The following is a 13,492-nucleotide window of genomic DNA, read 5'->3' as shown; positions in this document are numbered from 1 at the left end:
TTAAATTTGGTGCCATGATCCGGATGGGAGTGAGGTTTAGGGGGGTGAGTGTTGTAGGCCAGTAAGAGCTGTGCATGTAAACATCACTCCCCTGATCTCAAGAGGCTCTCTTGCTACTGACGCTAGAAACTGCGGTCTTTACCCTAGTTGTTAGAGCACCCACCTCCGAACGGTTACATTTGGTGCCGTGACCCGGATGGAAGTGAGGTTTAGGGGGGGGGGGGGGGGGGGGGGGGGTGAGTGTAACTGCCGTAGGCCAGTAAGAGCTGTGCGTGTAAACCTCACTCCCCTGATCTCAAAAGGCGTTCTAGAGGCTGTGGTCTTTAGCCTCCTTGTTAGAGCGCCTGCCTCCTATATTGGAGACCATGGTTCGAATCCCATTTGGAGCGTGTTGAACAGGACCTGTTATCATATATATATATATATATATATATATAGATAGATAGATAGATAGATAGATAGATAGATAGATAGATAGATAGATAGATAGAGATATACTGTATGTACCTTTGGTTACAGTCAAACAAAAATGTAATCAGACACCTTGCTATCCTAACCTAGCTATTCAACATAAATGAACTAGTGTCCTGCACCCACTATAAAAAAAGATCAAAAATTATATATGGTGTGTTGGTGTAAGTGTAAGTAATGACAAAGGGGATCTTTAAAAAATATATATATATTTCTCTATTATTATTTTTAGTAATAGAGATTTTCTCTCCACTTCTATTTAAATAATTACACAAACACATACATGACTGTCACTGTGGATAATGTATGTTGCTTTTCTAAACAGAAGAGATAATGGCTGAAGAAAGAATGTAGAGTGCTATAGAGTCTCTCTCTCTCTCTCTCTCTCTCTCTCTCTCTCTCTCTCTCTCTCTCTGGCCTCCCCAAGGGGATCGGATGTTCTCAGCAGTTATAAGCAAGCAAAGCTGGCGGCCGGCAGACCGGCTGGCTCCACAGCAGCCTGGGCACAGAGACAATGCCAGACCTTCTGTCATGAGGCTCGCTTTCACTGAGGTCAGCTAAACCAGCCTGCGGGCCATAACATAGACATACACACCCACAAACACACACACATACTAATACACAATGACATAAACAGCTTTGCATTTAGCATATTTGAAATGTTAGATTTATTATGTTTTGGATCATTGAGCAGTGGGACTAGTAAATGACCAAGCAGCGTCAACATGTCCCCATTATCTCTCTCATATAATCTGACAGAAATATTTATAAAACAACACTGTTTTTTTCTTTCTTTTTTAGTTTTTTAGTGACAATAACCCCAGTCTTAGGAATTCTCTAGTATTTATAAAGACATTTACTCAAGTGAAACATGAAGCTGTCCGCTTTCCACATGTTGTAGCCTGTTACTGGTATTTTTATGGTGGAAATTATAATGAAAAGGGAAAAATTATACTTTTAAATAAATTTCATGAGGAACTGGTAGTTTTCTTTTATTAATAATAATTAAAAAAATTAAAAAAAATCCTGAAATCTGTCAATTTGGATCTTTCTACAGATGTAGGTGATATGTGTTCAACAGATAGGTCAGGTAAACAGGTCTTTTAGATCAATTGAGTGTTAAAAGTCTCTTCAAAACTGCCTCTGTAGTAGATTGCCATATTTTACAATATTACCACTGTATCTAGTAAACTACATGTTGGTTTTATCATTTTGATGTCTGTAGATAAATTTGTCAATAGTTTGTCAATGGTTGTCCAGATGAGCTATATGCACCCAAATCAGTCAATCTATATCTAACTATCTAATATTCTATCCCTATTATATATATTAATCTATCTATCTATTTGTGCTTATGCTGCGTTTACGCCATGTCACAACCGTAATTACGAGATGACAACCCGTGATGTTTTACCCGAAGCTGTTTTGTAACACAAAATGTTATCATATAACGAGAACATTTGTGAAAGCCAGAGCCAATTGTCATGAAATTGCATAAAAGCACTTATTCAAACTTCTTTTTAGGCCAAAATAATGTTTACTGTAATCTGAGCCATAAGAGACAGGTTATTGAAACGTATAGAACTCCAGTGACAGCTCATAATTGATGTATTATTTAGGAGGGAGGCACATACCGTTTGGATCAACTGAAGTGCTGATAGTCAAGTCAAGTCAAGTCAAGTTTATTTGTATAGCGCTTTTCACAATACAGATTGTATCAAAGCAGCTTCACAGTATTAAATTTAAATAATACAACAAAGTTTGTTTCAAGAGGAATTTATTGATTGATAAAATTAAATTAAATATCCCCAAAATATCCCCAAAATATCCCCAACTGAGCAAGCCAAAGGCAACAGTGGCAAGGAACCGAAAAAAAGGTTACCTAATGGAGAAAAAAAACCTTGGGAGAACCCAGGCTCAGTCGGGGGCCAGTTCTCCTCTGGCATGATAGTCAAGACTAAGTCAGTGTATTTCTTTCTCCATAGATGTCAGTAAAATCAGCATGGCTCCTGAGCCGCAGTGTTAAGGAGTTGAACAAGGTAGACAGGATTTGCCCTCCTGGCTTTTGGGACATGCAGGCAAATCTGCTCACACTCAGGATAGAAAGAGTAACTTTTTAGAGAGAGTTATTCCAGCTGAGCCTGCAAGCAAAGATGTCTCGGCTGGTTTTAATTTGACCCATCTGCCGCCCACACCCCCCTTTTAACCTATCATGCCCGACCTTCCCTGGCTCACACACATGCACCTCTCCTGCCTGTTTGAATTCTGACATACACCACAACAGGTGTTTACACTTCCCTATCTGTCTGCACAGGTCTTGTAGTGATTTATAGACGATAAAGGGAAATTAAGCATGAAGAATTACTTTGTGTATAAGATACTAGCGCTGTTGGCGTGTGTGGTGTAAGCATGCCAGTGCTGCAGCTTCTGGCACATTTATGTGTGAAAGCATTCAGCTTCTCTGACGTACATAAAACATTGGTAAAATATGTGATGCCACACATCTTGCTGTACACATTCAAGTTTTATTATAATACACTTGCCAGTGAAAAGTTATTCTTCATTATTCTTATTCATATAAATTAATAAATATAACAAGTGAAATGAATAGATATTTTTTTGTTTTGTTTTATCATTTAAAAATAACACAAATATAATCTTATATTTTAGAATTTCATAGCCGATTTCATACACACTTACTAGCCACTTTATTAGGTAGAAGGTACACCTTGCTTGTATCGGGTTGGTCCCCCTTTTGCTTTCAGAACTGCCTTAATTCTTCGTGGCACAGATTCAACAAGGTTCTGAAAACATTCCTCAGAGATTTTGGTGCATATTGACATGAGCATCACGCAGTTGCTGCAGATTTGTCAGCTCCACATCCATGATGTGAATCTCCGGTTCCACCACATCCCAAAGCTGCTCTATTGGATTGAGATCTGGTGCCTGTGGAGGCCATTTGAGTATAGTGAACTCATTGCAAAGTTCAAGAAACCAGTTTGAGATGATCTGAGCTTTGTGACATCAGAAGATGGGTACACTGTGGTCATAAAGGGATGGACATGGACAGCAACAATACTCAGGTAGACTGTGGCGTTTAAATGATGCTCAATTGGTACTAAGGGACCCAAAGTGAGCCAAGAAAATATCCTTCACACCATTACACCACCAGCAGCCTGAACCGTTGATACAAGGCAGGATGGATCCATGCTTTCATGTTGTTTACGCCAAATTCTGACTCTACCATCCGAATGTCGCAGCAGAATCAAGACTCATTAGTCCTGGCTACGTTTTTCCAATCTTCTATTTTCCTGTTGTGGTGAGCCTGTGTGAATTATAGCCTCAGTTTCCTGTTCTTATCTGACAGGATTGGCACCCGGTGTGTTCTTCTGCTGCTGTAGCCCATCTGCTTCAAGGTTTGAAGTGTTGTATGTTCAGAGATGCTATTTTTCAGACCTCGGTTGTTACGAGTGATTCACTGTTGCCTTTCTATCAGCTCGACCAGTCTGGCCATTCTCCTCTGACCTCTGGCATCAACAAGGCATTTTCGCCCACAGAACTGCCACTCACTGGATGTTTTCTCTTTTTCGGCCCATTCTCTGTAAACCCTAGAGATGGTTTTGTGTGAAAAACCCAGTAGATCAGCAGTTTCTGAAATACTCAGACCAGCCAGTCTGCCACCAACAACCATCGTTCAAAGTCACTTAAATCACTTTTCTTCCCATTTTTGATGCTCAGTTTGAACTTCAACAGATCATCATGACAATGTCTACATGCCTAAATGCATTGGGTTGCTGCCATGTGATTGGCTAGATATTTGCGTTAACAAGCAGTTGAACAGGTGTACCTAATAAAGTTGCGCTGTGTGTGTGTGTGTGTGTGTGTGTATGGAGGTTTTCTTATTTACTATTTTAAATAATACATATGTAAACAAAACGGTATATTCTTATATTTAACAAATGCATACCTGTACTCAGTGTATACAGATTAGTTTTAAGCTTTTTTTTGACAGTTCTCATTTTTCTCTGTGGTACAATGCACAAATGCATGTATAAAATGTGCTGCTGATTAAAAAGATTGATTTTTGCATTTATGCATTTATGTTAAATTAATAAGAAATTGCACTCAGACTGTTCCCGAGCTCAGCTGCAAAAATGAAAATAAGATGGAGGAGAGGAACAAAATGTGAATGGAGAGACCTTGAGGAGAGTTAAATCATTGGTTTGTTTCTCGGTGTGACCGAGAGAGCACATCAGCGTGTGATTGAGCAGTCTTTAAAGCATGCCCCAGAGAACGGCAGAGAGAAAATAAACTGTTTAGTGTTTCAGTGGAAACTTTTTTCACCTCCCCTCTTTCCTCTCTCTCTCCCTCTCCCCCCATTTCTTTCTGAATGAGCGGCTGAGTAGGAGTGCTGTGGAGTGCTAAGGTCTATCAGAAACATATGTGTGGAGTTCAAGGGCGGTTGGAGGAAGAAAGCGGATAAGTCTCTCAAAATGGTCTACATTCAGTTCAAGTCTTACTCTTAGAGAGGAAAAACAAGCGCTGAAATGCCATCTCCTTGTTCAAAAGAAACTAGTGGAATGCTTAAACCAGCTGAAACCTTCAACAAAACGTACCCTCACATAATTTGCAAAGAGATTTGTATTTTTCTCTCACTCTTTCATTTGTTCTCTTAGCAGTCTACGGGTCTCTTGTTTCTCAATTACTCATTTGTGGGGTTTTGAAGGACTGAACCATCATAGAGTTTTGAAAAAGGATGCATATGTACATTAAGTGTATGCGTTAATCTAGGACACTTTTCATTTTAAAGATAAAAAGAGATGTAGAAACTCAGAACAGCGAAGAGTGCTGAGGTGGCACTCTGTCTTGTGTTTGTTATAAGTCAGTGGCAAACACACATCGCTTTGGGGACGTTTCGTTACTGACACATGTTACCAGAGTACCATAGCTCCCTCTTTTGAAGGCACACTTGTAGAAATTGTGTTCCTCGATCCTGCTTTAAAAGGAGATTTTATCCCCACCTTCTGGTGGTTTAGCACAGTTCATGTAGTCCTCTTTTTATGGAAGTAATATCTTCACTTTGTTTCCATGTAATGCAGAACCATTATAATTTCTACTGAATAGGTAACATTCCACTATTTTTTAAGGAATTAATACTGTTATGCAGTAAGGACACATTAAATAGACCGAGAGTGACAGTAAAGACACTTTATATTCCAAATAAATGCTGTTCTTTCGAAATTTGTCAAAGAATAATTGAAAAGGTATTACAGTTCCCACAGAAATATTAAGCAACTTTTTTACCATGGTAAGAAATGTTTCAAATCAGGTTGTTAGAATGATTTCTGAAGGATCATGTGACATTGAAGACTGTAATGAAGACTGAAGACTGAGTAATGATGCTGAAAATTCAGCTATCACAGGAAAAAATGACAATTTATTATATATTCAATTAAAAAACAGTTATATTTTAAATGTTAATATTCCACAATATGTTTTTTTTTTGTATCAAACAAATGCAGCTTTAATGGACATAAGATCTGTTAATCTTACAGACCCCAAACTTTTGAACGGCAGTGTGTGTGCATATATGTGTGTGTGTGTGTGTGTGTGTGTGTGTGTGTGTGTGTGTGTGTGTGTGTGTGTGTGTGTGTGTGTGTGTGTGTGTGTGTGTGTGTGTGTGTGTGTGTGTGTGTGTGTGTGTGTGTGTGTGTGTGTGTGTGTGTGTGTGTGTGTGTGTGTGTGTGTGTGTGTGTGTGTGTGTGTGTGTGTGTGCGTGTGTGTGCGTGTGTGTGTGTGCGTGTATATGAAGAGTTCAGATGCAAAAGCCTCTAAATGCCATCTGAAATTTTCTTCTAGAATGATCATTTTTATCAAGCTTGTATATTTAAGTTCAGTAATTTCACTTAAATGACAATTAATAGGTAATCTGCATTGCCATTTAAGTGAAATTATTGAACTTAAATATACAAGCTTGATAAAAATGATCATTCTAGAAGAAAATTTCAGATGGCACTTAAGAGGCTTTTGCATCTGAACTCTTCATATATACTAAAATATATATAATATGAATTATAAATATGTATACACTGACATGTTGTTCATACACAATGTGTATTTGAATTTCATGCCTCTGTCTTGCTAAGCATTGTGAGTTTTTGGTTTGCCAGTGTGTATTTGGGCTGAGCACGGGAATGGAAAAATCTGTGGCATTTAGGTAGAGCCGTGTCATAAAGGCTGCGCTAATGAGGCCAGGCTTTTGGGAAGGGGGAAAATGGTTTACATATGGAACCGAGAGCATACAACCATCACAGCTATGCAGTCTGTGTGTAATGAGACAGAACAAGCTCACACACGAGCTCGTTCTAACGTTTATGCAAAATCTAACAAACAGGAAAACAGTTAGAAATGGAGAATGAAAAAATAAGGAGAAAAATCCATTTCTCCTCCTCAACTTCTCCCCCTGTCGCAAAATCTAACGCCACATCGCTATATCCACATACATCATTGTCCAAACCAGCCGAGTTTTACAGGTCTCTTGCTAAAATAAACATTAGAGTTGCAATAACCAGTTAAAGTGCTCTCAACCTCGAGCTGCTTTCCTCCAGGCACCGTAGTTCAACCTCTGACCCCTACATGCAAACACATATGCTCTCACACACACAGGCTCTCATGTAACTACACGCTCGCAGGCACATATCATGTCAGGAAATACCATTGACTGCTCATTGCTCTGCCAGAGGAGGGAGATGAAGGCAACAGCAAACCGCCCATAAAGCAGCGTAAAGAGGATAACTGTGGTGGGCAGAGCATCGAAAGGTCATCGCCCTCCCTTTCAGCGGGGAAGAGGAACAAATGCGCTCATAAAAAGTCAATTAATGTACTCCAAGAGCGGCTCCTCGGGCAGCATTAAAAGAAGAAAGTGGATGTAAAAATTAAATAAGCTTAGAAAATCTATATTTTCAAAGCTACTCGCTTTGTAAATAACTTCTCAGTTAACCAAAGAGGAGATATTATTGATTCAGAGACTAGATTAAACCCGTCACTACTAGCCTACCAGCAGAGCAAGATAGAATTAGTCTGGTATACTTTATAGACACCAAAACCCATTTCAATATGCAATAGGATGAAAGCAAAGCAATTTACATCCATTGTGTTTATTAAACCATAAAATAGTATTGGTCTTTTTATTGCCATAGTATTTTTATTACATTGCCTGAAGCTTTCGAAATCAATCAGATTAGGGGAACAATGCATTCATGGCTCTTTTGTATAGCAATCAACTGCTATAATGTCTTATTGTGGCTGACCAATTTACATATCAATTAATTTTTTTGAAAATAATGATTATTGATGCACTGCTGCATCCGAATACCTCTCCAAGCCAGTGAGGCAGAAAAAAAGCTGATGAAAGATATAAAATGAGAGGGTAAAAGTGTAGTGATAGCTTAAGGGATTGTTTAACAATTGTTTTTTCGTCTATAATGTTTTTTTATTTATTTGCACCGACATTACCATTTAGAAACGTGTTGTTTCCATAACTTAAAGTAGAATTTATCTCAAAGCAAAAAATGATGGTTTAGTTTTGCTGTGCCGTTTAGAGTCAGATCTAAACCTGCGGTGACAGGCTGTCTTTGCCAATAATCGAATAGTTAGTCAAACGCAGGACACACAATTACACAATCCGTGTTGTTTTAGGGGGAAAAAAATGTTATTACAGCCCTCCGGCAACTATGAGCCATGAAGAAGCTCTGCCGTTCACACCACAGAGACATTAGTCACCACACGAGGAGACGTCCCCAGCCACTGCCCCTCCAAAATAAGCATGTTTTAATGTTCATGAGGAATGCTTAATTATCCGTAAATGGCAATTTACAAGCGTCTTGCTGTAAGGCACAGCCACTTCAGTAAGGAGACAGGCCCTAATTTAATGGAAAAAAGCATTACTGGGTGTGCAGTGGAATTATCCACAGCATTACCCCCATTTCATAACCCACTTTAACATTGGCAATTTCATGCATATGGAAACTGTGGCTCCTAGCATGGGGCGAAAGGGGGATGAGGTGGGGTTGATTGCACTCAAAGTAATTTCACAATGATTAGGTTAGTTGGGTAATTTTGCATATATGTATGTGTGTGTGTCAGCATACGTGTCTTATTGCATCACGGTGTTTGGTGTTTTTCGATGGCTCAGCGATGTTAAATGTCATTGACGCCCATTAATCACTTGTCTTGTCTTGCCTGAAGGTAAACGCACTGTCATGTGCTCATTTACCATAAAGCGTAAGCTGATGCACGCATTAACACGATTCTTATCCTTCCGACTCCTCCTGGGATATTACAGTGTGAAAGGGCCTGTTCTGGAGATGGATAGCATGATCATTGACAATTAACATCTGAATAGTGGTGTTAAGTTTAAAATGTCCCTAGAGAGAGACACGCTGGCTCATGAATTAAATGTGGTTTAGCACTTGAGCTTTAGAAACACTGTGTGAAAGTAGGCCTAGATCATGGGTACTGTATATCTATAGGCTACATTTTCCTTCTACTAACATAATTCAAAATAGTTTTCGACACGTAATCAAAGGAGGCTGAGCTGTCAGTAGGGCTTCAGTTAACGATTATGTTTGGCTAATTACTGAAAAAGTCATTCCGGGGTTAAAAGCCTCTGATTGAGGTTGTATCGATTGGTTGATTGTGAAAGCTTATTTAAGTAGGTTCATATCTGTTTAATGTATGAAGGATGCAGTATAGTAGGTTTATGAGTAACTGCTCACAGTTATAAGCAAGTCATGATCTTTTTGTGCAGTTTATGCTGGCCTATGTGTAGTGTGATAAAAAAAATTCATATTGATCATTTGTGACCCTGGATCACAAAACCAGTCTTATGTCTTATGTAACACAGGTATATTTGTGGCAATAGCCAACAAAACATTGTATGGGTCAAAATTATAGATTTTTCTTTTATGCCAAAAATCATTAGGATTTTAAGTAAAGATCATGTTCCATGAAGATATTTTGTAAATTTCACACCTTAAATATATAAAACATTTATTTTTGTGAATGGATGCAGCACTATCGCCAATAGAAATGGACAACTTTAAAGGCGGTTTTCTCAATATTTTGATTTTTCTGTACCCTCAGATTCCAGATTTTCAATAGTTATATCTCGGCCAAATATTGTTCTATCCTAACAAACCATATGGAAAGATTATGTATTCAGCTTTCAGATGATGTATAAATCTCAATTTTAAAAAAATTACACATACGACTGGTTTTGTGGTCCAGGGTCACATTTTATAAATTTAGTTAGCATTTTAAAAATGTTTTTGAAGGAAGTCTTATGTATTTAATAAAAAATACATCATATTGTAAGATATTATGACAAATGTATAATAACTTTTTGTTTTATTTTCTCTATTTTAAAATGTTATTTATTTCTGTGATGCCAAAGCTGAATTTTCAGCATCCGTCACATGATCATTCAGAAATTATTCTAATATTCTGATTTGGTGTTTTGTTATTATCAATGTTCAAAACAGTTGTGCTGCATTCATATTTTTGTGGAAACTGTTTTACTTTTTTTCAGAATTCTTTGATAAAAAAAGAATGCATCCTTGCTGAATGAAAGTACTGATTTCTTTTTTTTTTTAAAGATGTACTCTCTCCAAACTTTTGAACAGCAAATTAAATATTTACATTTAAAAACAACAATATATATTTAAATAACAATTCATAAACATTTTAATGACAGAATTCTCATTAAGGGAATTAAAATATTATGCTTATTTTCTTGTTGAAAAAAATTAATGTAATATTTTTTTTTAATATATGTTTATATAACATAAGAAAAATATTGCAATGTTTTAATTGGCCAATAGGTGGAGACATATCGCTTTGCAACAGGATGACTTACATAAATTGAGTTTTAGTCCTTAGAGTTTCAAGCTCTTAATATCTTTATATGTTATATATATTTATGAGTTTGCAAAGTAGGTAACATATTAAGTGCTTTTAATTAATCACATTAAGCAAAAATATCACTGTAAATGGAACACAAGAGTTATGCCGACAATAGTCAATGGTGTTGCAATGATAGGAAGAAGAAAAAACTATTTAAAAATAAAATTAGTAAACTGATTAATATCAGGTTCCCATTGGGGTATATTGCTAGTTGATACAAAGTCACACAGCAGAAAGCTTAGTTTTTATCTGTGAGTCTGTGAGGAAATAAGTAAATATATGGTATTTGGGATTACAGATTAATAGGTGGGCAGTGTGTATGATGGAGGAGTGTGTCTGAGGGGTTTATTATGAGGCCAGAGGAGAATGATATGTGATGGGGGTGTGGGTGGGGGACAGCTCAGACAAAACTGATGCTGCCCCAGATTTAGTTTGGTGCGACTCATGTCTGTTATAAGTCTTAGGTGGCGCCCTGCTTACCCATCCACAATTTGTGTAATTAAAACCTGTATATCTGTATTTTTCACAGGTACACATTTCCTTGATATATTTTAAACAAAATTTTCTCTTAATTGATATATAAATATATCTACAGTATATCACACACACACACACACACACACACACACACACACACACACACAACTAAAACCTAACCTAAACCAATCTAATCGTTCGCAGTAAAGCACACAATCACTTTTAGGTTTCCATCAGTGTTATTAAGTTTTATTGTCGTTACACAAAAGCCCCATAATCCTTTGCCCCCTCCTATTCACACCATTGTGTAAAGTCCAGCTGATCCTCCCACTCCCCATCAAATCCGAACTGCTTCCCATCTACCCAGTGTGGAGTCCGGCACAATACCATTGTTATCCATCGGATTGTCTGCGGTCATTACTCATTCGGCCATCCACTCTGCCTTTTGTCCACAGCTATCTTTCACTCTGGCCATGGACCTAAAACTCTGCCATTCTCCCATCCTGCTCGGCCTCAGCCCATCTGCCCCCAACTCACACACACTGACACTCTGTCCACACTCTGTACCAGCTGTCCCGGTGAAGTCCCTGGGGTGGAAACAGGTGCTGGGCTTGTGCGGGCTGAAGCAGACGGCACATGGCAGGCAGCACACGCTGCCTCCTCCTCACCCTCCCCAAAAACACATGAACTTGATGTTAGAGTTCTTTTTAGATGCAATAAAACTACACTACCATTCAAAAGTTTGGGGATCCAACACACCTCTCTGTAATTATCAAGTGCTCACACTTGGCACGTTTGGTTCGATTAAAACGGACCCTGGTGCAATTGCTCTGTTAGTGCGGTTCATTTGAATAAGTGTGAACGCTGCCATCCGAACTCTGGTGCGCACCAAACAAGCGGACAATCATACGTAGGCTACGCACAATACAACAAGCACATTTATCCCAGCACACAGCAATGTTTTGGACGCAAAACATACGTAATAAAGCGGACCAGGACTAGGGTGTGTTCACACTTGTAGTTCGGTTCTCTTGGTTCGGACAATTGACAAGGATGGCTGACAGGAAAACAAACACAAGATAACAAGGGCTAACAAGGAACAGGTGAAGATGATTAGTTGCTATGGCAACCGACAAGGGTAACTATATAAACCATAGACAGTAAAAGAAATGGACACATCGACCCCATTGGATTCAACGGAGAAAAGTGAAGTCAATTAGAAGCACTCACTTCCTGATGGTCGAGCGTACTGCGCAGACTCAAACTGAGCTTGAAGACGTAAATGTGACGTGAGCAACCCGTCTGTCTTCTAGTAGCTGTGCCAAGAGAAATCTGAATCATTCCCTTCCGAAACTTGCAGAGACGGAGAGTGTGAGTAGGAGGTGTCCATGAGCTTGGAGCAGGAGAAACTTTTGCTAAGTATTCTGATGAATTATTTTGTCATTTTGCCTCCACGCCCCCCCGATTGCCCGCGAGCTTCTCCTCCTGTCCATACGGTAATCTCTCTACTGTGCGACAGAGAGTCGCGTGGTTATGACGCAATCGTTAGCCTATTTTTACAAAAACTGCTTCTACGGGGCCATAATGTAAGATACAAGGTAATGGAGCCTTTTATACATTTTCGTGTTTCTTTCTAAATAAATAATGGACAAATGGAGTCTTTAAACGCCTCAGATGTAAAGTTATTCGCTGTCAAAGTGACGCCAAAATGAATGGGAGTCAATGGAATGCTAACAGCAGGTGATGGTCCGCTAATCAATGGCGGCGCCCGGGGAAGCTTCAGTTTTTTCTGAAAGATTACCCCCTTGATATAAACTAATAAGGCAGGTAATGAAACAAAGGAAACAGGAACTAAACACAGGAAGTCAGAACACAGGAACAATAGGAACAAAACTATACTTCAAAATAAGAGTCCAGAACACAAGACAGTAATCATGACACCAGGTCTGCTCGGTCGACAGGATTTGTGGCATAATGCTGATTACCTAAAAAAAACTCATCCCTAGTTTTCCTTAAAAAAGGCCAAAATTGGGAAAAAGCTGAAATTTTTTTGCAGCACATAGTATTATATGAAAACAATAATCCTTTTATTAAAACTTGTGTACTCTTTGAGCTGTAATTTAAAGATGTTAACGATGTCGTTTTGTGTTGTATGTGTTACGTTGTTGAAGCTGTAAAACTGGATACAACTTTGCACAGAAAAGGTTAGTAAGGGATTTTTTCCCCCACCACACTAATATCTTATTAACAATCATATTGTTTACATCTTGTGAGTATACTTGTAAAACAGAGAGAATAATTTTTAATTGACTTCAGAGTTTCTCTTTAGATCTGATTGAAGAGGTATGATATCATGCCAGAGCACAGCATGAAATTATTAGATGGTGTCCATTGATGGTAAGATAAAATTAGATAAAAGGAAAGGGGCGACTATCAGTTTAGCCTCTGGATAGAGTTATTTATATCATAAGTGCAGGAGGAGGGGGATGGTATTCAGTATGAATAACAGCCCACAAACAGATCAAAATACCCACACCCAGTCACCTTAACAATTTCCACAGGATGCATTCAAGGTGAAATT

This window comes from Leuciscus leuciscus, assembly GCF_965113295.1.
Source record: "Leuciscus leuciscus genome assembly, chromosome: 10".
Taxonomy (NCBI): Eukaryota; Metazoa; Chordata; class Actinopteri; order Cypriniformes; family Leuciscidae; genus Leuciscus; species Leuciscus leuciscus.
The sequence above is the reverse complement of the archived record's forward strand: the minus strand, read 5'-3'. Positions refer to the sequence as shown.